Source organism: Vicugna pacos, chromosome 2 (assembly GCF_048564905.1).
Source record: "Vicugna pacos chromosome 2, VicPac4, whole genome shotgun sequence".
NCBI classification, from domain to species: domain Eukaryota; kingdom Metazoa; phylum Chordata; class Mammalia; order Artiodactyla; family Camelidae; genus Vicugna; species Vicugna pacos.
Window position 1 is genome coordinate 114,711,751 of NC_132988.1, and position 27,836 is coordinate 114,739,586.

Sequence of the window (27,836 nt, forward strand, 5' to 3'; positions counted from 1 at the left end):
AAAGGAACCTGTATTCGGGTCTCCTAGCATAAAGCTTACCAAGAAATGTAGTGATTTTTTATTTACTTCTGCTTACCTCCTCTTTGTTTCCCATGTTGCCCAATAGATTTTCCTAACTTTGTACAAGTTAGCCATTTTTATATTAGTTTACAACAAATACTGTCACTAATATATTGAGATGCCAACTTGATCATCTTAAATATAAAACGCTATTTTTTTTTCATTTAGAGCTAAGTTGTGGAGCTTCAAAGTATTCTATGAAATACTTGTTACTACTGTAAAGGAGACAAATGTGTAGCTAGCTCTTGTGAGTGTCACTGTAAACTCTTTCATAAGGAAAGGAGAGCAAAAGTCAGACGGAGACCTCTAGCATCTTTCAAGACTCTCCCCATAGCTTTGGCTGTATTTAATATCTGGAATCAAAACAAGGCTTAGGAGGGCAGCAGCCCTGTCGGTTTTCAGGGCAGTAAGGTCACACTCTGGAGGACTTCAGCGAGGACTCCAAGAGGAGGGAGCTGCTAGAAATACTGGAAGTGCTTGAAGCTGAGAGTTCAGGGTAGGATGTAAGAGGGCGGAATCACAGCCCAAATGCTCCTTTGACCTTCCTCAGATACCGAGAACCAGGAGCTCATGAGGATTATCAGATTGAATTGTAATTTTTTTCTGTTCTGCACATCTGTGAGCTCCTTCTGGTAAGGGATTACCTTTTATTCTTCTTGGTAAATCTCCGCCCAGGTACCTACCACAGGGCTGCTATGTAAGAGGCACGCAGTAAATGTGTCCGCTGAGCTGATAGGGCTGGTGAGAGAGGTTCCATCTTTTTTCCTGAAGAGTTTGAACCTCCCAGGATCCTTGAATAAAGCCTAAAAGAGAGAATTATCAAGACCTGCTCATCAAAGCATCAGTCAGCTTTGGTCCCAGCTAACCTGAAATCAAAGCTAGTGACACAATTTCCCATTGCCCAGAAAGCTTTCCAGTCCTCAGTAGGGTCTAATAATTTGGACAAGAGGACCACTTCAGGCCTGCAATATTGTAAATTTTGCAGCACTGATGGGTATAATTTGGGGCAAAGTTTGACACAGGATCAGAGATAAAAGCAGTGCGTTGTCTAGAATTGTTTATCCAACACAACAAATGGGCTCTAAAGTATGAGTATGAAATTGCATTTATCATACACACTTTACCCGAATCAATTAAGCATTGTCCTCTACAAGATCAGCATCTAGCCAGGGCCAACCTCTCCATTAGGAGTCAGGAATGCCCAAGGTACTTTTGGGGCCTTTCAAAAATGTTTTAAATTATTTTCAAATCAAAAGAAATAAAGACTTTTCAGTCTCAGAAAATATTTCAGTACTTACAAATAATATATTTACCTTTACACCAATGTCTTCATGAAATATGATTTTATTTTTAATGGATGACTTAAGTAATTAATTAATTTTGGTTGAAGGATAGTTCTTACAAAGGCAGAAGTTAGAACTGAACCCTGTGTAGCCACACATGACTGGTGTCATGAAGGGGATGAAAATCCTGTTTACAGGAAAAAAAGAAATCACATCATCTGTTAATCGTAGAGGGGTGGGCTGTTTTCAAGGACGTACAAAGAAAGGTGGGAGTTGGATGGGCTGGCAGGGGAGACGCGTGATGCGCGTGCTGATAGGAAGGACCCACAATCCTACATGTTTTCTGGATGTGACCCTCATTTTCTCTCTCACACGCCGTCTGCTCCAGCTAATTAGCAAATCAAAAGAAACCGAAACAATTCTAGACCTCAGCACCATCAAATTAGAGGAGTTATCTGAGGATACTGCTTTCACACGGTGTAATCATGCGCTCTTTGTTTTGGTCAAATGAGTGAAAATTACCTCTCAAACCCAAAGCCCTCTCCTCTACCCAACCAGCTCTGTGGACAGACGCATTTCATATCTGCTCTCATCAGTTTTACACACGAGTCTTTCTACACAGACAGGAAGGCACAATTAAACAATACCCATCAAACTTCCCATACAATAAGGATCCTTTCAAAATACGTTTGACTTTTCAGGTGATCAGCACTAAGAGCCATTAGTGCACCATCTAAATCAAGACTTGGGAAGTTTATTAAAATTGGATTTTTAACCTGATCTCAATTTCCTCTGCTTATAAGGAATCCCATTGGACTCCTTAATACTTAGGCTATTAACCTGAAAGATTCAAACAGCCATTAAGGGAGGAGAGACTGAAGCTGTACAGTGTATGTAGCCTTACAGATAAAATCCGCTTGAGCCCGGGCAGGTAGAGTGAGAGTGGATCCTGGACATCTTCCAAAGAAGCAGGCTCTCTCTCTTTCTCTCTCCTCATCTCCCGTTCTCCTGACCTCTTTCTTTCATCACATATTTGGGGGAGGGAAAACAACCCAAAATAACAGAAGCAAGCTATTCGATTACAAAGAGGACTGGATTAGGAATCTAAGGTTTACTGGAAGGGGAACGGCCTTGGATAAAATCACTTCCTCCTCTGGTGCCCTCATTTCTCCCCCTCACTCATGTCACTACTTTAAACTCCTGTGCCTTTGTTTTGTTTTTTGGAAAATGAGGAAATCGTAGTCCCTAAGAAGGTCAGTGCAAGAACCAAAGGTGCAGCTCATGCCATTCAGGTAGAGGACCTGACACCACAGCCTTGGCTGAGTCTCAGCTGGGGTATTCCTGATTGTTGACCCAATGCACCGGCCAGTGGCTTCTGCTTCCATTTCCTCCTGCGGCCTTTATCCTCTGCAGAACACAGTTTACTGCTGAACTGATGCCAGAGAGTTCCGGTGAAGATGGGCTGTGGGTGTCTGTCTTCTTTCTCCTTGAGATAAGACTGCCTGCTCCCTTAGGGCAGTGGTGATGTCTCACCTTTCCATCTCTTCCTCGGTACCTGGCACAGTGTTGAACACAGAGTAGGTGCTCAAAAAAGACCAGTATCTTAGAATAAGAGCAGATCAGAAATCGTCGACTAAAGCCCCCTCATTTTCTATCCCATAACACTGAGTAAGAGAGCCTTAGGCCACACATCTGAGAGTGACACCCACTTTTCAAGCTGGCCGTCCTTCTGTCTCCTGTAAGCCTCCGTTCTTACCCTGATGGCTTTGAGATGGAACCATATCTGACCTAAAGCATGACTTCTTCAGGGAAGTTCAGTTTACATACTTTTTTGAGAGTATACTGTTTCAGCCACCACGCCGGATTCTGGAAGAGACAATTAAATCGTAGTCCCTGTGCTCAAAGCACCTCTAATCTAATGGGGAAGACAGATCTGTAAGCAGATATTTTCAGTCCACTGTTGGTGTTGTTCTAGCAAAGCTGAGTTCTGGTGATATGTAAATGCGTGGATAAAAAACCCAGAGGAGGCCCGGAATAGGTCAGGGAAAGCTATTAGGAAGAAATGACAACTATTGCGGCAGAGACCAAATGCTAAATACGAACAAAATGACCAATGAATACTTTCTTATTTATATAAGAATATTGATCATTGATCAATGAATGTTGGCTAAAATTTTAAAAATTAGAGAAGCTAAAATTCCGATCCTCCAGTTCTTGCCAGTTGCTGGATCTTCCTGGAGTCACTTGGTGCGAGTGAAGCTTGTAACAGAGACTCAGGGCTGGGGCCAGAGGTCCTCATTCCTTCCCTTTTAGGATTTGTTGTGGAGAACAAAGCAGATGGGCTAACCTGCCCTTGGCTCCCAGGGTGCAAACGGAATCACTGCCAGCCTCCCTGGGCATCTCACAAATGAGTTGTGAAATTCAGACTACGGGCACAAAAGCACTTTGAACTCTTAAGGAAAAGCAATCATGCCAACTTAGAACATCAAAGCCACTCCCTGTTTCTGAAGAACTCATGATCTGCACTGGGCTTAGCTGCTGGCAGGGGCTCAAGGACACCAGGAATTGGCAGGGGCACCTCTTAAACTACCATTTGACCTGCACAACCTCACACGTGATTTTACACAGCTTCACAGACTAGGGGAGAAAAAAGCACTTCTTTTAAAGCGAATGGAAATTTAAATGCTGAGGCTTTTCAAAGAGGGGCTTTAAACTGACTTTGCTTTTCCCAGTCTTACTGAGAAATAATTGACATTTATCCCTGTATACATTTTAGGCGTAGAGCATGATGGTTTGATTTACACATACTGTGAAATGATTACCAGGATAGGTTTGGCTAACATCTATCTTCTCATATAGACACAATGCAAAGAAAAGGAAGAAGAAAAGAATGAAGGGAAAAGTTCTCTTTGTTATGAGAACTCTTAGGATTTACTCTATTAACTGCTTCCCTATGTGCCACACAGCAGTGCCAGCTACAGTCACCGTTTTGTACAGTACATCTCTGGGACATGTAACTGGAAGTTCGTACTTTTGATCACCTTCCTCCAATCCCAACCCCCAACCACAAGTCTGAGTAAAGTGACTTTTTAAAATACAAATATATATGTATTTCTCTTTCTCTCTTTTTCTTATATATATATATATATATATATATATATATATATATATATATATGTATAATTTCCTGTATAATTTACTTATTTATTTATTTTTACCGAAAATAAGTATGTCAACATTAGTCTAACTCAGAGAAGCAACCAGGATCATTAAAACCCCTAAAAGCTTATTTTCCAAAATAAGACTTGACCTTGGCCTCTCAGATGCCACTGGCTTTATTAGATAGTCAGAAAATGCCGGTCATGGCTTTGCTTTCTAAAAGAGTAACATTGCATAAGGAAATGGTCAATTTCCTATAAGATCCACTACTTAGATGGGAGAGTATTTGTAATCTAAGAAAAGTTATTTTTTTAATCTTAAAGGACAAACTCGAATTCTTCCAAATATTTATCTTCCAATATTTAAGATATGGAAGATCAAGTGAAAGCGCATCTAAAATAAATTTCTTTGATGTTCATTTGTCATTTTTCTCTTTTTTCTTTTCTTTCTTTTTTTCTTTTTCTTTTTTTCTTTTTTACGTGTTGGCTGATCTTCCTTTGAAGACGACTTGCTTTGGCTCGAGTAAGCAGGCAACTCAGCTTCTCCAAGGAGACTCCAGGCGCCTAGAAATCTTAAATCTGAAATTGAACTACTGATTGCCGATCTAGTTCTCACACAAAACTTCCCAGCTATGAGAACGGGGGAAGGGTGGGGGAGGCGGCAGGGATACCCTGCTTAATTTCCGAGCTGACGTTTGCAGTTCTGGTGCACTAGCCGTGGCACTCCCGGTGAATCGGCATCCACTCCCGGACTCGAAACCGAAGGCGGGTGGCGCGTTCAATGGCGACACGGAGCGCTCAGGAGCCGGCTCCTCGCGCGCATTCCGACCCAGGCTGCGTGGCCGCGGGCGTCCCAGCCCGGCTGCGGTGCGTGAAGGATGGCTCCCCCTGCTTCCTGGGCGGTGCAGGGAGCAGCGACGCCTAAGGGGGGCACCTGCCTGGAAGGAAACCGGCATTGCTGACGCACGTGGGAGGGGCGCAGGTCCTGGGGACCTTGCGAGGCTAGAAAGTGGAAGAAGATGGGGGCTCGAGGTTCTAACCTACCCTTCCCTAGCAAGAGTGAGGGGATAGACGGGACGTGCCAGGTTGGCGGCGACCCCACCCTCCCGGCCGTGCTGGCCCTCTCCCCAGTGCCCCTAACCTCCCAGGATTGAAACCCGAGGAACTGTCTCGCCGAGTGGGAGGAACCAACTCGTTCAATACCTGTCGGCGGGAGCCGAGAGCCCAGCCCGGCCGCCTGGAGCGCAGAGAGGCTCGCCGGGCGCCGAGCGGCCCTGCTCGGGGCAGCACCGGAGCGGGCCGGGCAGCAGTGGGCGCTCGCGTTCCTCCTCTGCCCCACGCGCTCTCCCTCAGGGCCCGGCCTCCTCGGTCCCCTCCTCCTGCCCCTGCTCCTCCTCCTGCTCCTCCCCTTCGCGGGTCTGATCTCCTAGCCTCGCGTCTGCAAAGTCCCCGGCGCGCGGGCAGCCACGAACCGCCGCCACTGCCGGGTCGCAGTGGGTGCCGGCGTCCGTGCCTCACCGCCTGCGCAGGGTCGTGCCGAAGCTCACTCCGCCGGCCGCCGGAGCTCCACGGCGCTGCCCATGGCCCAGCCCGAGAGCCGACTTCGGGCCCCGGACCGGCTAGAAGGTGGCGCGGCTCAGGTGAGTGCGGCGCGCGCGGGGCGGGGGCCGCCAGTCTGGGGAGTGGCAAGGCGAGGGGCGATCGCGGTGCCCCGACTTGGCATACCGGACTTGGGGCCAGCGCAGAGCCCAAGGTGAGCCCGGGCTGGAGCAAGTGGAGTGCACGTAGTGGGGAAAAGGAAAGAGAGACCAGGGGTTTCCCCATCCTCCTCACCTCCTGCCTTGGCCCCTCAGCTCTGCAAGTCTTCAGGGACGGGTTTTTACGGCAGGTACCCAGGTTTCCGACTTAGTGGACTGGATTTTTTTTTCTTACTCCCCAGCAGAGTCAGGAGGTTCGCTCCTGCCCAACGCTTCTCCCTAGGATCGTGCGGGGCAGCAGGAGCGCAAAGCGCAGCGAAGCCCAGGTACCACTTTGGCTGGGAACTGGAGCGGGGATACAGTCAGCAAAAAGTCAGTCTGTTGAGGGAGCATCCAGGGTGGGGAAGCCTTGTTCTGGTTTGCTTTCGGAGTAGAGAAGAGATGGGGCATCCCCCGAGGGTGGGGATGCTCGGAGAGAGACTGAGGCGACAGACTGTAAGTAGCCCCTTTCCCTAATGCCAGTTATGCGCGGTTCTGATTTTTCATGTCACTTTTTACCTTTTTTTTTTTTTGCCTCTGTTTCTATTTCGAGCACCTTGGGTAGTGACGGCAGATGAGGGTGAGGGGAGGCGGGGCTCCAACCCGTGGTGGGAGCGTGTAGACCCCTTGCTCCGAACCAGGGGCACGCTCGCTCGCGGAGCCTGACGTCTCCAGGTGCGCTCTCCCAGCCAGGGGGCAGACCGTCGCTGCTCCCTCTTTCGGTCCCAGCCTGTCCCGGGAGCCTGAGGACCGCTTCTAGAGCCGGCAAAAAACGGGATGGAGGAGCAGGCGGGAGCAAACCGGGGCGCAGGGCATGGGCTGTTAGGTGTACTCGGCTCTGCCGTTGTTTGCCGGCTCTGTGCGTCTTCCATCGCATCCCCTCCGCCGGGTGGGCCTCCACGCTTTCTCGCATACCCAGGCCCCTCTCTCGGGAGAAGACTGAATCCCTCTTCCTCCGCCCTCCACTTTGCAGGACCAGTCTTATCCTTGCTTTGCCTCGCTCGAGTCTCGCTCCTCCCCCCAGCGTTATCCGCTGGCTATTTTTATCCACTACTTGTACAGAGATGCTTTTGGGGGGGTTCTGGGGAGGCGACTCCAAATCTCCTGCCTTCTCGCTGCTCCCCCAGAAGCGGTTCCCTGCTAGCAGGGAGCAGCCGCGAGGAACAGCCAAGGGATGAGGAGGGAGTGCGCCCGCTCCTCCTCTGGCAGCCAGAGCTCTCGAAACCAGGCACCACTTGCCCGGCGGCTCCGCTCTCCGCTCGCTGCGGGAGCAGATCCTCAGAGAGTCCCTCAGCGCCCGGGCGCCGGTCCTCGGCTGCTTTTGTGGCCATGGCACGTTTAGCCGCAGAATCTTTCGGGTCCTACTTGGGCGTTCTTGCTTTGCAGCCAAATCTTACCTTATTTTGTTGAAATGCAGTTACCAACTTCCACCCAAGGGTTAATGTCAGGAATTTCATCCAAAAAAAAAAAAAAAAGAGGGGGAGATAACACAATTTCTGCCTCCCTGCATTTCTAAAGCCCATCCTTTGGCGTTCGGAATTTGTCTTGCTTTCTGGTTTCTCAATAATGATTGGGTGTGATGCGAATAAGCCTGACCTAGTGAAATTCCAGGCGGTGGACGCTTCAGCTGCAAATCCCCGAGTTACTCTTTGTATTTCCAGTGCTTAGATTTTTTGCCCCTCCCTTAGGATTGCAGAAATAACATATTGAAACGGACCATTGTGTTACATAAGATTTTCTCCAGCGCTAGGCAGAGAAAGATGAGCTTCTCAAGGAGCCTCACAGCGCTTCAGTGGGTCCCTCTAACTCTTTCTGCCAAGTTCAACTGGGATCCACAACTTCGTGACTAAGCACTCTTAAGTCGAAGCAGTTAATTACAACAGACAGTAGCATCCAGTGAGGGTACCTTCCTGAGGCATCTTCTGCAGTGTTTCTGGGCTTCAGATCCAGACTGAAGCTGCCTGGTGTACAGATCACTGTAGCTTTAAGATGGGAGATTCTTTGCTTGGAAAACTGGTGAGAAAGTGCTACCTTGAACTTGCAGAGGATCAGGAAAAGCCCAGGGCTCTTAGCTGTGCTGTTATTATGCCCTGTATAAAACTTCAAGTCCTCCGCATTGTAGATGTTCAGGAACCCTTTACTTGGACTCTACAATATTAATGGGGGATGTGCTTTTGTTATCAAAAGAAGAAATTATCTTACTGGAAAAGTCCTGAAGAGCTCCTTGAAGGGAAACGCAATGTGGAAGTCTTTATCTTGAATTAAAATTTGATGGGACTAGAAAGGGGCTAGGAATATGGACTGGCTGACGTAAAATTGCTTGATTGGTGCACCGTGCCTTTCCCAGAATTCTGCCCAGGGTGGCACATACCCACACTGAGTACTGAGTCATGCTGTTTTTATTGCGGCCAGTTTGGACAGAGGGACAGTGAAAGGTACTGATGTCCTGATGGAACTGAGTCTGTATTTGGGGTCAAGGCTGAGAATCCAGGTTTCAGGGCATGCTACTAAGCCGGGATGTTTGTTTGAAAGGCAGTCTTGGAGAAGTAAAGGCGAGTAGCAGTCTTGGAGAGGAGCAGCCTTCTAGCTGCTCTGTGGGAAACACAGTGACTTTCCAGCTCTTGTGGAAAGCTGTAACTTCCCAGCAGCTACTGGGAGAGATCTAGCTTGGATGTGAGTATCTTCCTTCAATCCCAGGGATGAACCCCTACTTCCTAGCCAGGCCAACCTTTTCCTACAATCAAGTGGGGAGTGGTAAGGTGGCTAGCTGGATTTGGAGTTGGATTCTTGCCCTAGGACCCTAAACAAATTATTTTTCCCTCTCTGGGCCTCAGACTCTTCCCTGGCAAAATATAGATTGAAAGATTATTATGAGAAAGTTAAAAAAATGTATGTACAGAGCATTATGGCAGTTCTAAAACACTGGTGAAAAAATGTACAGAATTACTTAACTTGCTTTTCCTGCAAATTTCATTTGGTCTATTTTAATGCTAATTTTGTAGTTTGTGAATGTCTGTGTGGATTGCATATGCTAAACATTAAATGAGGGAGAGGATTTCATACAATAGGCCAGTATCGCCTTGTGATTATGCCTCCTGAAACCCATCAGCATCAGGCTTCACGGCTTCTCAGGGCCATTAGTTTCTTGATTATAGGATCAGAGTTAAATTTTTTTAAGTTTTTTTTTTCTCTTTTTAGCTTAATGCATTTCATATGTCTTAAGAAAACATATGTTTCGGGAAGGGCCCTAATATTGATTAACCGAAAAAGAGGAAAGTTGCAAATGGGTGTATCAGTTGGGGAAAAGTGATGCATGATCAGTTTCAGGACATGACCTAGGTCTCCCTTGTCTAAGTCTGTCATCAGCATAAAGCACCGTCTCTCTATTGCATTTCTGTTGTTCCACATCGGTCCCCAGGACCTAGCGAAGGGCCTGACGCTTAATAAATGCTTGATAAGTATTTTTGAAATAAGTGAATGAATGACTGAGCTGGATCGTCACAGCAACCCTGTGCTGTGCACAGGCAGATGGCATCATTTCTATTTTAAAGATTTGGAATCTGCCGATTAAAAAGTTAATTAATTTTCTGAAGGTACAGAGGATTCCAGATTGGAGTTCAGGTCTGTCTGTTCTCATTCCATTCCACTGTACTGCCTGCATGGCCCCCTCCCTTCCACCTCCACTTACAGTTCTCCTACCCCATGCACTTTTGCATTTTAGAAGTTTCCCAGAAACTGAACAGCCTTTGTATTCAGAGGATACCACCCTCCCCTTCTAAGGGGACTTTTCCATAGGAGGCAGGGCTCTTCCTCTGTGTCTGTATCTCCATATCTCCGAGCTCTGAACCAGGGCTCAGGTGGATGATCCTGTCTGAGACTTGGAAACTTGAGGGACTAGCTAAAGGACAAAAGGACAGCTGAGCATTTCTTTACCACCTTGGGTCATGAAATAAGTGGCATCAGCAGCAGCCTCAGTGTCCCAGGATGTCCCAGGGGTGCTGTTCCTGTGGCTTGGTCCTGATGCGTTCCCTGGTTCCTTTCGTTCCTTCTTGTTTCCAGGCTGGCTTTTCAGCTTATCATTAATTCCCAGAGGTGACTCATAGTCTTCAAGTAAATTCCTCCCCTCTCTGATTTAGACGAAATTGTAACCAGCTGATGCATACATAGCCTCTCACAATTCATCTTCGGTCCTGCCTCTGGCATGAAGCCTTCTCAGCTTCCTCTATCCTTGGGGAATTAGAGCTCATAGCATAGCTTTTTTAGGCCGTTAGAATAATATTTACTGGGCCATAATTTGTCAATAGTTATGTGATACCACAAGAGTTCTAGAGAAATGAATGCATTATTCTTCCAAGAAATAGCCTGAACATAACAGAAATAGATCCCAGTGGGCATCTTTACTTATTTTTTTTCCCCCTCCCATGTTGTATGTGCATCTTGGGAACTTTCCAGCAGGGGTCGCTCACTCAAATAACTTCAGCAGCCTGGCAAGTAATAGCCTGAAGGAAAAGGGACCCGGGACAGGCTGGGTCAGGGGATACTTTAGCTCCAAACCAGCACACAGGTCGGGACTCAGGCCCTGTCTTGTGGCATCCAATTTTTTTTTTCCATATAGGCTTTGTGTTTACAATTTTATGTAGATTCTGCTGACTTTTCAGTGACAGCAGCTAATTCAGTGTTTAAAAAAATTTATTGTGTGGGCCAAACAAAACACTTCTGTAAGGTCGGCCTCCTCATCTATGTCCCACAGGCCCCAATTCATGGCGCCCAGGTTCTGAGGATAGAAAAGAAATTGGTTGGAATATGAGACTCAGTAAAATCAGTTATTCAGAAAATCTAGGCCAGGGTGTGTCGAGAGTGTAGTGTAGACCCTGTACCAATGAGTTAACCTTCACATTTACAGAGTGTTTATTTGTGGTCTGCCTCTTCCCTGTCCTGTAAGCAGCTACGCCAATCACATTTATCCCTTTAACTCGTGTTTTATTGAGTTCCAGTCATGTACCAAGTGTTGCTCTACTCCCTGGTGACTCAATAAGGAATAAAACAGATGGAAATCCTTGCCCTTCTGCTTATCTTCCAGTGGAAGAGACAGGAAAAAGCAAGATGGATATGGACAATCCATCCTAGATTAGATAGTGATGTGCTAAAAGGAAAACTAAGTCCAGGGAAAGCCATATGAAATGTTAGGTGCTGGGATAAAACCTTAGGCAAGTGGCCAGGAATCTCCAAGTTCAGTCTCTGACTCAACATAACCAAAGTCAGGTTTCCTTGTCCGACATAAGAGATGTTAGGGTGTTGGGGGTTTGGACCCTTGATTATATTCTGGGAGTTGCTGTGGTTGATAAATTTCTAATAACAGACTATACTCCTCATTTTAATGAACTCAACTATCGATCATGTTCACTGCATGTCCACCTGGTGCCAGGCACTGGATTAGGTGCTTGAATACATGAACCAGTAAAACCAACCGAGGGCCAGCCCTCAAGGAAGCTGTGGACCAGCGTGGAGGACGTTAACAAATGACCACCAAGGAGTCGACGGCGAACATGAGTGGGGGGGGGGAAGGATGTTGCAACTACTGAGTTTTGCCCCTTGAGCACTTTTTTAATTGGGCATCTGCTATGTACCAGGAACTGTCTAGGTCTGTGCTTCTCAACCTCTTTGAAGCCTGTACCCCATCATCAGTGGAGAGTTTTTTAAACTTTAATTTTCTTTTTTTTTACCTAGCCATGACATTTTGTATTATGACCAAATTTCATTAATTTCTTTTTGTATCACAAAAGTGAAGTATTTAAAAAGTCTGTTCTAAGCATGAAAAATACTTGTGCCCTTTGAAACTCTCATACCCCCTCTCCCAAGTCAGCCCCACCTTTGATAGTGACTGTTCAGGGCAGTTGTGCAGAAGATTAAAAAATAGTGCTTGTTCTTGATGAACTTAAAGCTTAGTATGGTGATCAGATAAATCAGCGATTTTTTGCAAATGAGGTGAGAAATGCATCCTACGTGGGCCTTTGCCGGTCATCAGGTCACATTGTCTTTGAGAAAACCTTCCCTCCGATCACCCTATTTATTTCTTCCATTGCAACAGTCTCTTCCATAGCCGCAGTGATTATCTGGAGTCACCTTGTTACTTGGTTGGCTCACTACCTCTCACTCCCCCGGCAGACTGTGCGCCCTGGGTGTGCAGGCACCTGCAGGTGCGGGCTTGTTTCTCCCGTCCAGAACAGCGTGTCTGGTTCCAAGTAGTTGCTCAGAAAAGAAACAAGAGGCAACATTTCTGTCTGGGGAGTTAGGAACGGCTTCAAGGGGAAAGAGATACTTGAGGAAGGAGAGAGGCTTGGAGACAAAAGCCAAAGAATGATTATCCAAGGATCAAAATGCGGCCCCACCCCTAAGTGAGACCTCACTGGTCCATTATAGGGGTTCCCAATGCTGTCAGCCCAGGTGAGTAAGTGGCATGTTAAACACAAAACCTTTCCTGACTAGATCCTGTCGGTGCAAAAGTATTTGAGCATAAAAAGAATGGAAACAATTAAAAATAATTTTAAAATGAAAAAAAAAAAGAGAGAGAAGAATGAAAACGATAACTCTTTATACTTCCATCTAGTACATGAATATCCACTGTCTCGTTTTCCTCCTGTGCCCAGTCCTTCCAGGGAGGCAGGGAGCTCTTAGCATCTTCAATTTATATTTAAGGGAACTGAGATCCAGAAGTGAAGCAGTTTGATCTCAGATCCTCAGAGCGAAGGCAGCAGACCCCGGATCCACGGTGGTCGTGATGCTCCACCTGCAGTGAGCAGCTGGCTCAAGGTGGAGATGGTTCAATCCCTGGAGGACGGAGCAGCCCGCGTTTTCATAAGCTGAGAACTATATTTAGATTCAAAACGTTCATGCCTCCTTTTATCCGTTCAGAACTTCCATTTCAGCACTTTCCGAGATGCGTTTTGTGTCTTGCTGAATTTCCCGGAGAATTCCTGCGAATTAGGCCAGCCTGCAGTAGGGTGTTTTATGTAAATGTCTTCACTCCTTAGGAGAGTAAGTCAGAGTCCTGTCTCAGCAGTTAAGATGCAGTGGGAGAAAGGTGTTTGCAGATGCAGCTGGAGTGAAAAGGCACGCTCTTCTTGCTGTGCTCAGAAAAATGAACACTTGAGTGGCCTGGACTGAAAGCAGGCTCGCTCCTGCTCTGGAAAACTCACCTGCACTTGATTTAAATGACATCTGAAACCCAGTTTTTCCCAGTGTCCCGGACAGGAAGGAGGGAGAAGCTGTCAATGACAGATTTCTAGAATTAGATGCTGGAGTTATTCTTGGGGTGGAAAGAGCATGGCTTTTGAAGTCACATCTGTTTGAACTTCTGATCTCCTGCCTTACTGATTGTATCATCCTGAGAAATAAAACAGTTTTTCTGGGGCTCGGATTTTTCAACATTCTAATGAGGATTAAAGGAGATTGCTAATATAAAACACCAAGCATAATGCTCGAGAAAACTTATATTCTTCTTGTGCAGAGTGCCCGGATTTTACAAACAGAAATAAGACACTCTGTTAAATTTGAACTCCAGATAAATAACACATAATGTGTCAGTCTAGGTGTACATCCCAGATACTCAATATTTAGACATGATTCATTGTTTTTCCTGAGACTTAAATGTAACTGGAAGTCCTATATTTTATTAAAGCATCTCTATTCTTGTGATGACAGTTCTGGGTGATGCCTTTGGTGAATAGGCAGTTAAAGAGGGGAAAGTGTGGTGATTTGGAGACAAAATGACTTAGCCAGGCTATGGGCCAAGGAGAAAATGTGTCTGGTCTCTGATGAGCTAAGCAACACATCACCCCAAGCAACAGATCAAACCAAAGCATGCTACTTGTTTGCTAAAAGAAGTGTGGGCCAAGCCAGATCTCTCAGGGTGTTTAATAAGCAGGTCCGTTCCTCTCCCGTGCACACACCAGATTATTCCCAACGCCCGTTGGGAAGAAGGCATTTCAACCCCGTGAGGCCACCTGAGGAGAGCGTTCAGTCCACTAACACAGCACGTCATTCAAACAAATATTGCTCCGAGCTTGTTACCGTAGGGCTGGAATTGAAACAACCAGGCTCATACAAGGGCTCCACTGAGCACGCTGAAGGGACACTTTGTGCTTTGAGGACTCACACGTGTAATTTCTCCCTCATCAGAAGAATCCAAACTAATGACACAGTGAGAGGCCCTTTCAGACTCACCCCTCCCAAGTAGGTGACCTCGGGTTATAAACTGAGCCTGAGCTCTCCCCAGGACAGCTGGAATGAATATCTCGTTCTGAGGATGGCTATGAAAACGTTGTGTTTCCATGTCAGATAATAACCTGGTGGGGAGCTAACGAAGCAAGACTCTGGTAGCAGGCCGGCTTTCTCAAGCAGAGCTTTATGCTTTCTTCAACAGTGAAATATTGCTCACGCCAAGAGAATCCGTTTCTGTTGCATCTAATATTACTAACTCCTCACTTAACCTGGGCTGCTTCCTAGCAGTATGTTTATGTGGAGTGAGGACCAGAAAGGGAAAACAGGGTGGTGGTTGAGCATGTAGCCTTAATTAACCAGAGAGATCCGGTTAGATCCGCTGTGTTTCTTCTTAGTCACGCAATAGGAGGCGGGTTAGTTCTCATCGTTAAGCCTCAGTCTCCACCTCTTCAAAATGGGTGTAATTAAAATTTATAGCAGAGGATTGCTTAGTGCACATCAAACCAAGTAAGTCACGTCAAGCATTTACACAGTGTTTGGCTCATAGTCAGCATTTTCTTTTTTTAAAGTGCTTAATAGCTCCATTGAGTTCACTGAAGAGATACTTTGTGCTTTGAAAACTTCTTAATATAAGATGACAAAAGAAAGCAGTGTAGACCTCTAGATTGCAAAGTCAGTGTCATGTCACAGAGACCATGGACTGATTCTTTGCATCATATTCATGGGAGACTGTCTTAAGTCCTTTGCCCTTTGTTTCTCTAGTCTTAATTTATAGAATTCAAGCAAACCTTATTCTTAGTATTTCATTTTTTGGATCAACAGATTAGAAGCATCATTGCGGACAAGGTATGGCAGGAGTGTTAGGGGAAGACAGGGACAAAGTACAGAGAGGAAGGGAGGGCAAGAGAGAACCAGAGAAGAGAGAGGACAGAGGAGAAGACAGGACAGGAAACCATTAGAAGCAGCGGAGGATTCAAAGAACAGGCAAGAGTCCCTGACTAGATCTGGACTGGGTCATTTAAGTAAATGGCATGCCCTCTCCCCCTCCCAAGGCTTCTCAGGACCCTGACTTAATGCCCATGACCCTGAAGGAAGAATGCAAAAACTGTAATGGTGAAACTGGAAAGAATACGGAATGTAATAGAAACAGGGAGCTCCGGCCTTTCTCCCCGTCCTATGACAGCACAAAGTCCTGGATGGAAACTGGAGACAAGAGAACCCAGTGCCACCTGGTGATGGCACCAGCCGTGGCGCCCCTCTTGCCGTGAAGGGGTTTGTTATTTGCGTTGGGGTTTATATTTCCATTCATTAAATGAGGAGCCTTCTTAAAGATGAGTTTCAGGGTGGCACCTCTCCTGCCCCGATTTCTCTCTGGGAAGGTCCCCTCCCTCCTGCTCTCTCAGCCCCATCTACACACGCAGCACAGGAACTGACCTTTTCTGGGGGGACGGGTGCCTCCTCCTCAGAGCTCGGCGAGTGGGGAGCCTCCTTGGGGCCAGAGCCCTTTGGAGTTAGCACAGGAGAATGGCTCTGGCTCCAGAAGGCAGTGTATTACTTGAGGTATCTGACTTGAGGCAGGGAAATGAGTTTGTTTTTCTGAATCTCAATTGCCTCACTTGCTAAGTGGAGTTATACTTCCCCACGGAAATTTTGTTTCAAAAAATCACATTTTTTTAATTTTAACTTTTTTTAAACTTTAAATGTTTTTTATTATCAAAGTATAGTTGATTCACAATGTTGTGTTAATTTCTGGTGTACATTATAATAATTCCATTATACACACATCCTTTCATATGATTTTTTATTATAGGCTATTGGAAGATATAGAATATAGTTCCCTGTGCTATACAGTTGGACCTGTTGTTTATTTTATATATAGCAGTTAGAATCTGCAAATCCTGAATTCCCAATTTATCCTTCCACCTCTCTTTCCCCTCTGAGTAACCATAAGTTTATTTTCCGTGTCTGTGAGTCTGTCTCTGTTTTGTAAATAAGTTCATTTGGGTCTTTTTTTAGATTCCACATATAAATGTTATCATATGGTATTTCTCTTTCTCTTTCTGGCTTACTTCACTTAGTGTGACAATCTCCAGGTCCATCTATGTTGCTTCAAATGGTGTTATTTAATTATTTTTGTATCACATTTGATAACACATGTAAAACACTGATTTGAGGATCTGTTACCGACTAAGTGTCTCTAATGCCGCACTCTGTAGTGATTGTTAGCTTTTCTTGCTGGCTAGCCTGATTTTGTGAGAGAAGCAGATAAAAGGTGTCATTAAGGGTCTAGCTGTGTGTCGCCTTCCAGTTCACCTCCTCCTTCTGCCGATCCCCGTCTCCCTGGTAAGGGGACCACGGTGCCCCCAGCAGCCTCCTTCATCACCCTGCTCTAACACAGGAAGAGAGCAATGCTAGGAAACCGTCTTCTTTCAATCAGGGGAGGAAACCCTTCTCAAAAGCCTACAGAGAATTCCTCTGTAGGTCCCATCAGCCAAAAACGTGGTCACATGCCCACAGGCCAGAATTCCAGAAGAAACTGAGGCCACCCGTGGAAGAGGACCATTAACTGAATACGCTAATCCTGAGCAGGTCCCTCTTGTCTTTGAACAATTGTTACGTTTCTGTTTGTATCTTGCAATTAGTGGCAGGTTCTGCCAAGATTCATAATGCCTCTTTCATTGCTGTCTTCAGCTAAAATGCGAATCTTGTCTTCTTCTGGCTTTGCTTTGCTTTCCTTCCCCAGCTCCATAACTTTTACAACCATTTGCCGTCTGCAGTATTTCTCTATGTTGATTTCTCCAGCTCTGACCTGAGCAGTCTTTGCAAAAGAGAAACATCATCAGGTCCCTGCCCTGTCCCCTGATGCAAATGTCCTATAGACCCCTATTATTTGCAGTGTTAGTGTTTGCATGCAGGACTCCTAAAAGCAGAAGCGATCTGGGCCCAGCCACACCACTTCATCACAGTATCCCTTTGGGCAAGGTAATCAACTCCCTAAACCTTACATACTCGTAATTTTTAATTATGTATTTTTTCATACACTTACTTACTTACTTAATGTTTAATCTGTTCCAGTAGATGGAATTTTAGAAAGATGGAGGCTGTGTCTGGACCCCTCAGACCTGGATCAATTCTGAACCAGTGCCTGGCAGGCAGTTGGCACGCAAGAAACAATAGTTTTTGAATTAAGAAAACTAAGGACCACAACATATTCTGTTTTATAGATTTGTCAGGATTAAATGCGGTGATGCAGACAGAGAATTCAATGCACATGACGGTTGCACAAAACCTAGCTTTCCTTTTGCTATTTTTTTTTAATATAGTACAAGTGACGATGCAATTCAAGTTCTGATCTTTCACGACTCATCCTTCGCCATCCTGGGTTCTGTACACACACCTTGTGTTCCAACTGTAGGGCTGCCCACTGTCCCCCAGATAAATCAGGAACCTGGACGCTCCCACCCTCAGCCCATGCTGTTTCCTCCGCCAGCCTCCCCGCTTTCTCATTAGGCCCAGACTCTGTCTCTCCCTCAGGTCTGTACCTGATGCTCTCCCATCCCCCCACTGCATGGGGGCAGCCCGGTGGCTCTCTTCCAGGCACATAGTAGGGTTGCACTTTTCCTGTCTGAAGGTCAGTGTGGCCCTGTGACTGGCTGCAGGCAGTGAAAGTGTGGGGAAACGAAGGGCCAGCCCAGGCTCTGCATTTTCTCCTCCATCTGCGCGGTGCCCTCACCGTCCAAGGCAGCCGGTGTCCTGTCTTTCTGAGTCTCCGAGAGCCTTGAGTGGATAGAGTCCTGCCACCCACCTGGGTGTACACACGCATCCGAGGGGAGGAAGCACTGAGATGTGCGGTCTATCTGAGCCTCCCTAGCCAGCGGGGCAGGGTTTGCTCAGTCCTCCTGGAGCGCTCCGTTTGGCACAGTGACGTTGCTCTAATTGCTTGTGGTCTTGGCTGCATCCCTCGGGAAACAGCTGCCCAGGGAGAGCGGGATAAACCGCTGCTCTTAGAGATTTGCACCCACTGGTGCCTGGTCCACGGTCTCAGGGTGTGATTGCTCTGTGGAATGTGGATGTGCGTGGGGAGAAGGAAGGAAAACAGCCTCGGGTCACAGTGGCTGGGAGGGGAAGCACTGTTATCTTACACAGAAATATCCATGTTTGAGAGAAGCCTGATGTGTCAGTTCAGATTTCTTGAGCTCTGATGGGCAGCCATCCATGGTGGCCCACCCAGGAGTGAAAGTGACCGCAAAAAATGTCCTCTGGGTAAAGTCAGTGCCGGCCGGCTCTCTGTCCTTTCCTGATCGCAGGCCACCCCACGTGCGTCAGCCTTTCCCCGTCCTGGCAGGTCCCTGTTCCAGGGCTGGCTTTGCACTGTTTAGTCGTGAACGTGGCAGCTGCCTTGGCCTTGCTCTGATCGCAGCCACGCGTCCCCCTCCGCACAGATCCCAGCAGAAGCGGCAGAGGGCTCTGTGTTGGCACTGAGCCGTTGGTCAGGACGCGGGTTACACCGGCTGCGGCTCTGCTGATTTAAACACTCGCACGTGTTCAGAAATGCCTTCACCTGCTGCCTTCTCTTCCTTGAGGAGGCCTTACTGTCCTTTGCAAAAGATGGGGCAAAGGCTAATTGTCTCGCAATAGTTGTCCTTCAAAAACATTAGACTAAGAGCCACTTGGTGTTTTTCATTCTGCTGTTTTTTGTCATCTCTCTCTCTCTCTCCGCATCGCTCTCAATACTCAAAACGTTCCACTTTCCCCGAAGAATGGCTTTTCTTGTCAATTTTTGGAAGTCATTTAGTTGTTATAAAATCTACATTTTAATTGCGATTATTGTTCCTCTATTTTTCTCTTCTCTAACATCATCACGCTACTATTGATCGCATGACTATTCTCCAGCTCCTATGTTTGGAGGGTCTACCCTGTGTCAGGTGGGCCAAGGCGTTTTTCTTTAATATTAGTTTAATTTTCAACGTGGTAGGAAGTATCCCCTTTCTTTGGATGAGAAAAAGTACGACCCAGAGAGGCGTGTCGCTTTTCCGCAATCAAATATCTAAGCCAGGACTGAAACCCCAGCGGACGTCAACTCACTTGCTTTGATCTTCCCACATCATTCTGTTCATTTCTCTATTTTTCTGTTTATATACTTCAGCCTGGAAGTCACTTACAAAGTGTTAAACTTGGTTTTTGTCCTCATCAGACCTCTGAATGTTTCTCGGGTGTTTTCCCATGAAGCATGTCCCAAGCTTTCTCTTCCTGGCTCCCTTTAAGTTGCCAAAAGTGTCCATCCCAGAGCCTCCACCATCTCACTCGGCTGGAAGTATTTATTTCCACACCCATCTTGCCCCTTCGACTGTGGGCTCCTGGGGGCCGAGGAGAGACCTAGCTCCTCCCCGTATCCCTGGGTGACGCCCGGAAGGGACCTGCTCTCAGGAGGCCTGGTGTCTGCGTCCCGAGCGAATGACATACGCTCCTGAGCGGTGCCTGAGGGAAGAGCAGAGGTAATACGTGGAAGGAGAAGTCTTGAAATCTAATTTAGTGACTCGCGTTATGAAATGTCTTGCCCCCTGTGACTCTAAACATTGGAAGAAAACTTGTCGAAAGCCAGAGCAGAAACTGCAGCTAAAAACACTTCATCTGAACCCTTGTTCTTTGGCCAAGCCCCTCCTTTCCCGTGGTACGGCGGACCCGAGCGCTGGTTTGGGTCTGCTGCCTGCCTGGAGTACAAAGCCAGGCCTGTGTGTTCCCAGCAGCTGATGGGGAAGGAAAGTGGTGGTCAAAGTAGGAAAGCCAGGTGGCCCAGTGCCCACGGGGGCTACAGTCAGCTTTATTCTTTTGACACCTTTGGAAACTCGTCATCAAGGAAGCATCGCGTGGCAGGACCTCAAGGTGCGTGTTGGCCTCACTAGTGTGTTGATGGCCTTCAGAGGGTGTGAGAGTCACAGGACGTCTTGGCAACTTAGTTCACCATTGGAGCTATCTCACACACACACACACAGATTTTATTCGGCAAGTTCCTTTCAGAGTAGAGTAGGGAATCTCATGGGGAAACCCTACTGAAGTCCCATCCAATCCCACTGACCCCACCAGAGATGGAGCAGTGTAGAGAGCCACATGCAGACGCCCGTGTCCCCCTCCCTCTTCCTTTGCTTCTTCCCTCTTGTTCACTAAGAGTTGGGGGAAGAAATGCAGTATGGAGACATGATCATTCATTCCCACACCATTTTTCCTCTTTGATTTTGAGTCACACACACATTAAAAAAAAAAAGGAACTATTTCTAAATGTAGCTCTGTTACCCCTCTTCTCGCATCTTGACATGTGAATATGACCAAAATAACTTGGTGTGTGATGTATGTGTGCCCGTGATTCTGTTGTCTACGAATCTCTCTGCACTGCTAATGGGCAGGGTGCCCTTAGCGCTCTCTCAGTCCTAACCTTAGCACAATCATCGCATAGTTTTGCCTCCTCTCCCTGCATTTGCCCCACAACACACCCTGCACCCCTGCATGCACCCTTTTTCGAGGGAAGGAGCAGGATGCCAACTGTATCTCCAATCCCCTAGTGCCAGATACACAGCCAGTGTATCTAGGTCTTGACTGAATGGTGGGTCCGCTGGGCAGGCTGATCCTTGGGTTTTCACTCATCCTACTACTCATCAAGCTCTTTGAATAATAACCATATTATATTAATAGTAATTAATTATGCATCTCCATTAATAAATGCATCTTCATTTCTTTAGGAAGAGGATGAATGTGATGTGTGGTGAGAACCAAGAGGCTGGACCCCTGTGGCAAGACTCTGTCCTTTTCTGTTGTCTTCAGCAATTCTGCTCACTCCCAAACTTACATACCGCACTCACACAAGCAAAAGCTGTAGAGTCAACTGCCTCCATCCGGCCTCAGAGGTCGTGAAGCGGACCCTTTGGGGCTGAGTGCAGGGAAGTCTTATGCCACCACACGCAACCCCTCTGCCGCCACCCCAACCTGAAGGCCTTGATCCAATTGTATATTTTCTTATCACTGAGAAGCCTTTTATACGATGCTATTTTTCTTCATTTGTAGTTTGGCCCAGTGATGACGAAGCATCCTTTATAGATGGTTCTCTAATCTAGCTGATCCATCTCTTATTCAGGTCCTAGTTCAGTGAATGTTTGGTAAACGAACACTGAATATGATTTGAATAGAACCAGTGTGGCAGGTAGGGGAGACCCTACCCAAGAGTCAGTCTTTCCTGCCAGAAGCTGTCTTATTTTCCCTTATTAACAGAATCTCAGCAGTGTGGAAATTCCACATACGTTGCCAGCTTTAACCCGTGAAATGTTAGATTGATGCCGGCCCAAATGGTAAAACTTTATTTTTAAGTGATTGCTTTGTTCAGAATTTTGGATAATAGTATCTTGCCATGTTTCTTAATTCTCTAAAGCCTTCACTTTTTAGCTATAAGAAGGCAGATGGTCTTAGAATTTATGGTCTGATTATTTCCTTTTTTAACGAGGCTCAGAATATTTCTGCGTCTTGATCGAGGTCATACAAAAGTCAGGGCAGAATTTGGGACTAGACTCCGGCTCCCGACTCCCAGCCCAGCACCCTGTTCACTCTTGTGCATTGGTCCCTTCAAGCAAAGACGACTTGGTGGAGATGCACTTTATATGCCTGAAGTCATGGCGTTGGCAATTTTAATTACCTGAATACGACCTTTCTCAGCCACTGCAGTGGACAACAGGGATCCGACAGTGTTGATGATAATATTCGGTGAGGGTGTCCTATTTGCCAGGCCCTCTTCTTAGCGCTTCGTGGAGTAATATCTCCTTTAATACTCATGACAATCCTACAGAATCAATACTGTTACCATCCCTACATTTCAGGTTAAAAAGAAAAAAACAAAAAAAAAAATGAAGCACACAGAGGTCACATGACTTGCTCTTGGTCCCAAAGAGGGAGTAAGGGATAGAGTGCAATTCAAACTCACCCCCTTAACCACCCGCCTCCCACCTCTGAGCTCTTGTAATGATTCATCCTGAGGATTCCGGAATGTCTCCCCCAGATGCCAGATTGTTTCAAATACGTTATTTAAGCAATAATAATTAAACAATATTTTTAAAATATACAACGTAAATGACTTTGCATCAACATTCAGAAAGAATAAATGATCAGTCTGGTGATGATTGAACGTCCTGTATAGAATTACATTTCATCTAATGATAATTGAAGTTATAACAAGGTAACATGAGATCACAGAGAAGGCTGTGTTGAGTGCAAGATCTAGGTGCTCTTCTGGACAGATTAAAGATTTCAAGATGACTGAGATAATAAGGCAGGTGTTTCCTACTTAAGGTAAATGCATTATAGATAAGTTAAAGCTTGAATCAGAGGCAAATGAGACACTAATTCATTTTGTAAAGCCTGTAGCTTAAGAAAAAGGGAATACTGAACTTGAACAGTGTTTCAAAAATTTCGTTAAAGTAAGGGATGAACAGAAATCACAGCCGTGTGTGTATGTGTGAGGGATGAAGGAAAGTCATTCACTGTTGCTTTATTTAGTGCTATCACAGGAGCAGCAGCAGTTTAATTCGGAAAAGGGAAAAAAAATACGGACAGTACAAACTCAAACCCAGCCGTGGTGCCATGCTTTACCTCCGTCCACGCCTGCCTCCGCCTCAGGGGCTTGCAGGCAGGGATGCCAGTCCTCGCTGCGCCTCGGTATGTTTCACAGTGCAGGTCAGTCCTAAGCGCTCACGTAACTGTGTGCTTTTTTCTAATTTAATTTTAAGTTAATTTACAATGTTGTGTTAGTTTCTAGTGTATAACATATTGATTCAGCTATGCATATATATTCTTTTTCACATTCTGTAGAATTATAGATTATTACAAGATATTGAATAGTTTCCTGTGCTAGAGAGTAGGACCTTGTAGACGGTTGGATAAAGATGTGGTGTATATATATGTATATATATACATATATATGTGTGTTTGTATGTATACAGTGGAATACTACTCAGCCGTGAGAAGAATGAAATGATACCATTTGTGGCAGCATGAGTGAATCTTGAGATTATCCTACTAAGTGAAATTAAGTCAGACAAAGACAGATATCATATGATATCACTTACATGTGGAATCTAAAAAAAATGGCACAAGTGAACTTATTTACAAAGCAGAAACAGACTCATAGACAGAAAACAAACTTATGGTTTGGGGGAAAAAGGGAGGGGAGAGGAATAAATTAGGAGTTTGGGATTTGCAGATACTAACTACTATATAAAAAATAGGTTAACTGTTTTTAAATGATTACCTTAAACCAAGAACACTCATATCCAAAAGGAAAGACAAAACCGAGCTCTTGGACCAAAAGTGAGCAGCAGTTTCCAAGATTTCCCATGAGCTTATCCCGCCTGGAGTCTGCAGGTGGCGTTACTGGGATTCAAGCTAGGGGCCTTGTGCTTTGTCCGCTTTGTCCCCTTTGTCCCACTGCCATAGCGCTTTCCCTTCCGCTGTGTTTCTGAATCTCAGGTTGTGGCCCCTGCCAGCTCCTGCAGCCTCCTCGCTGCCTCCTTCCCCTGTAGACTGTACCTCCATACCACCGCCAGCGCCAGTGCCCCCCCCCACCACACCTCCAGCCCTGATGCTGCCGCAGACTCTACCTGGGGTGATTGCCCCCGGGGACTTCCTGCCAAGCCGACCCCAAGCCTCCTCCCAGATTATGCCTGGCCATTGATTGCTTTTCAGTGGGATGAATGGGGCCCTCCCCCGTCTTCCGCCTGTGCAACCTCTCTCCTCTGGGCTCTGGTGCAGTTGTGCCTGATCCCTGCTCTCACTGAGCACGGTTAATAGGTTTCCTTGCATGGGCATCTCCGACTTTACAGGGTGCTCTAAGGACAGTGACTGGGCTACTTCTGTGTCCCGGGGAGCTTAGCGCAAACTTAGAAACATGGTAGGTGCCTTGTCCAAGTCTGAGTGATCACCTGTGGGCGAAGAATGGACCTGACACGTCAGTCTTTGCAGATTTGCCTTCCAGTCTTTTCTCTTTTTCTCACTTCACTTGGCAACTAATATCCATTTATTACACTCATAAAATAAAAATCAGGAGTTTTCACAGAAGTCTCCATAGTTGAATCCGGAAAATGCAAAGATCAGACGGCCCCGGTCCCTCGTCTCCGGCAGCATCTGCCGGAGTTGGCAGCAGCTGGCTTTTTCGACAGACCACATATGCACAGGGCTGCTCACTGTGGTCCCAGCCGGCCGGCCGGCTTCCTAGGCTGATGTCACCTGCCTGGATCCAGGAGACCGTTGTGTGCTACCCCTCGGAAGACTTACAATAGTGGAAGCAATCCCAGGCAGGTTCTTCTTCTTTACTGTTTCTTCTAAGGGCTGTGTATTGGTCTACTTGGGCAGCTGTACAAAATGTCATAGACAGGGTGACTTAATCAACAGCAAATGTTCGTTTTCCTCAGCTCTTGAGCCTGGGGTGTCCAAGATCAAGATGCCTATGGATTCACTTCCTGGTGGGAGTTCTCTCCTGTTTGCAGACGGTTGCCATCTCCTCGTGTGTTCACGTGGCAGGAGAGAGTTCTAATCTCTCTTCCTCTCTTCCTAAGGACACTAATCCATTGTCAGTCTTATCCTCATGACTTCATCTAAATCTGATTACCTTCCAAAGGCCCCTCTCCAAATATCCACCCACTGAGGATAAGGGCTTCAGCATATGGAATCTGCGGGCGGGGGTGGTGGACAAAATTCAGTCCATCCAGTCTGGTTCAAGAAATGAGACAAATCCTCCTTCTAACAGGGGGAGAATTTACTCTGGTTTGTATATTTATTTTCAGCTGCAAACTATTCTAATGTTCCCTGCCCCCAACAAAAACAAGTGCTGATCTCCATGTGTTTGGGGTCCAGGGGTGTGGGAATCAGGAGACCTCGGTTGCTGATTCAGTTCAGCGCCTGCACGCTTGACCTGGGATTCCCGTTCTCTGCCTACCTGTTTCCCCATCGACAGGGATAAGGACAGGACAAGATGATGGCACAGGGTTCTTTGGCTTCTGATGTTCTGTGGGTCTTTCCTGGCCATTTCTGGGGAAATGCAAGGACTTCCTGGGTGCTCGTCCCCTGGGGGGAGATGATGACTGTCCCCTTAACCAGGGAGGCTCCCATCACCTGTCAGGAGACTGGGTCACACCCGAGCAGGGACTGAGCCGTGCACATCCAAGTGCGCAGAGGCAGCCTGGCTCCTGCCCACCCCCGTCTGCGAGCACGGCCCCCCTTTCCCACTCAGCTGCTCTGAGTAATAAGAGCGGCCCGTCCGCCCTCCTGTCACGGAGCTCTGCCGTGCTCTGCCTCTGCCAGTGTGTTTCTGCTTCTAATGAAGGATTTATTTAGGTCACCGCTGCCTTCTGTGCACAGCTCCGCAGATTAAACGTGGTGAGAAGTGGCTCCTCCTCCTCTCCCCTCCCGGGAGCCTCGCTCGGGCCTCGCACACCTGGCAGCCGCGACTCGGGTGGGTGGGAAGGGCCCTCAGAGCGCCCCTTCCCAGACAGAGAGCCTGGATCATTTCCGTGTGTCACTGTCCTTTCTTCCGTGAGCCTCTTTCTGGTTGAGTCACCGCAGGACTTCAGATCGTGAACAAATGCGTTTGACTAATTATCATCCTTGAACCCCATTTATACCACACGGCCCTCTTTTTTTTTTTTTAGGGATAAAAATAGCTACCACAATTGAAGGAATGGCTCGCCATGGGCCAGGCAACATGGCATTGCTGTAAGCATCCACGCGGACTGTTTTATTTAATCCTCACAATTGATATATTGGCCAACACACTGGCTCTCCGGCAGAGTTTTCGTTGCTGTCTGGTGGGTTTTAAGTTATAGAGCTGAGATTGGAGCCTGGGGTTTTGCTTCTAAATCCTCTGAATTCCAACATCTCCCCTCTGCCCTTCTCCACAGATAATACCACCCCAGTGGCCAGCTGGATCCCCCTCTATTTTGTCTACCGCAATCGTTTACAGTCCTAGAATTAAAAACAAACTTCCCCAACAACCATAAGAAACAGAGCCCAAAGGAGCATGAACCATTCCAGCCCAGGGCAAGGGAGAGGGTCAGACTCTGGATCTGAATTGGCACAGAGGTTCTAAGCTCACAGGTTCTTGCCATCCCCAGGGCTGTGGGTGAGCAGACCAGTTCCTGTGGAAGCTTGTTAGAAACAGACTTGGGCCTCTCCCCAGACCTCTGGGATCAGAATCTGCATTTTCCAAAAAAATATTTTGGGGGGTGAGGTAATTAAGATTTTTTAAAATGCACTTTCTATTTTGTGGAGGTACTGGGAATTTAACCCAGGACCTCGTTCGTGCTAAGCATGCACTGTACTGCTGAGCTATACCCTCCCCCTAGAATCCGCATTTTGAGCTCCATCCACAGGGGACTGGAGTGCAGGCGTGAGTTTGGGAAGCCCCGTGCCTGGCGACTCTAATGGGGCAGCCAGAGCTCTGGGAGGGGGCCGGCGCTTAAGTCACCTCCAATTTGCAATTTCTCGTCCAGATCCTTAGACCCTAATTTCTCACCTAATTTGGAGAATGTCCTGTGGGTTGACTTGGGACGAACTATGGGACGGCTTGCAGTTATCAGCCTCGCTGTATCAAGGAATTCTCAGAAGCTCAGAAAAACACTGTGACTGGAGTCTTCTGACCCCAAATCTTTGCCATCACGCTGCCCTCCCTGGATTGCCCAGGTACCTCCATCCTTCAGTCCTGGAGAATGACTTCATCATCCAGGTAACCTTTTGTGTAAATGGAGCCTCCCAGGAGTGCCGTGCATAAAAGGGAGCTTAGAAAGTCTGGAGGAGAGAATGTTTGAAAAGTCCTGATCGTCTTCAAGGGGAAAACAGGGCAGTCAGTGCGGCCCAGAGAAACGTATTAACATTACGTGGACTGACCTTGGGTCTTTTCTACCTTGAACTCATTCCACCCCGTTCTACCTCACAGCAATTACCATAAGTAAATCCAAACAAAAGTGAATGTCAACGTCTGTTGACGAGTGTCATGTGGAGGCAATTTCAAGAAAATAAATATTTATGCGAGTCTTGAGATGTCACTGTCCTTCTGTAGACTGACAGGCACGAGCTAAATCCGCTTCCTCTTCTTGGTTTCCAAGATGACCTGCCAAGGATGGAAATTTGACATCACTGCAGTGCGCTGTTAAGTAGCTGTGCAGAGGTGAAAAGTGAAGACATTTTTGTCTCCAAAAGACGAACCAAAAAATCTTATACTGTTGATTGCTCAGAAGTTTGGTTGGCTACGGAATGACAGTTCTCTTCAAGCTGCCTCTACTCAGGTTTCAGTACATTCCAGAAAATTAAATCACTGCACACCATGGGATGCTTGGAGAGAACAGTTCCTG

At 46.7% G+C, this 27,836-nt stretch overlaps 1 protein-coding gene across 2 annotated transcripts in view; it reads left to right on the forward strand.

Annotated features, from left to right (window-relative positions):
* The first annotated feature begins 5,918 nt into the window (after positions 1-5,918).
* HS3ST1 (heparan sulfate-glucosamine 3-sulfotransferase 1) overlaps positions 5,919-27,836 on the forward strand; it is a 30,223-nt gene continuing 8,305 nt past the window's right edge. Inside the window, exons 1-2 of one of the 2 annotated variants that reach the window (XM_015250900.2) lie at positions 5,936-6,141; positions 6,441-6,524. The gene's annotated coding sequence lies outside the window, so the exon portion shown is untranslated. Of the gene's footprint in view, positions 6,142-6,440; positions 6,525-27,836 lie in introns of both variants that reach the window. The other variant, XM_006217909.3, reaches the window with a different exon arrangement.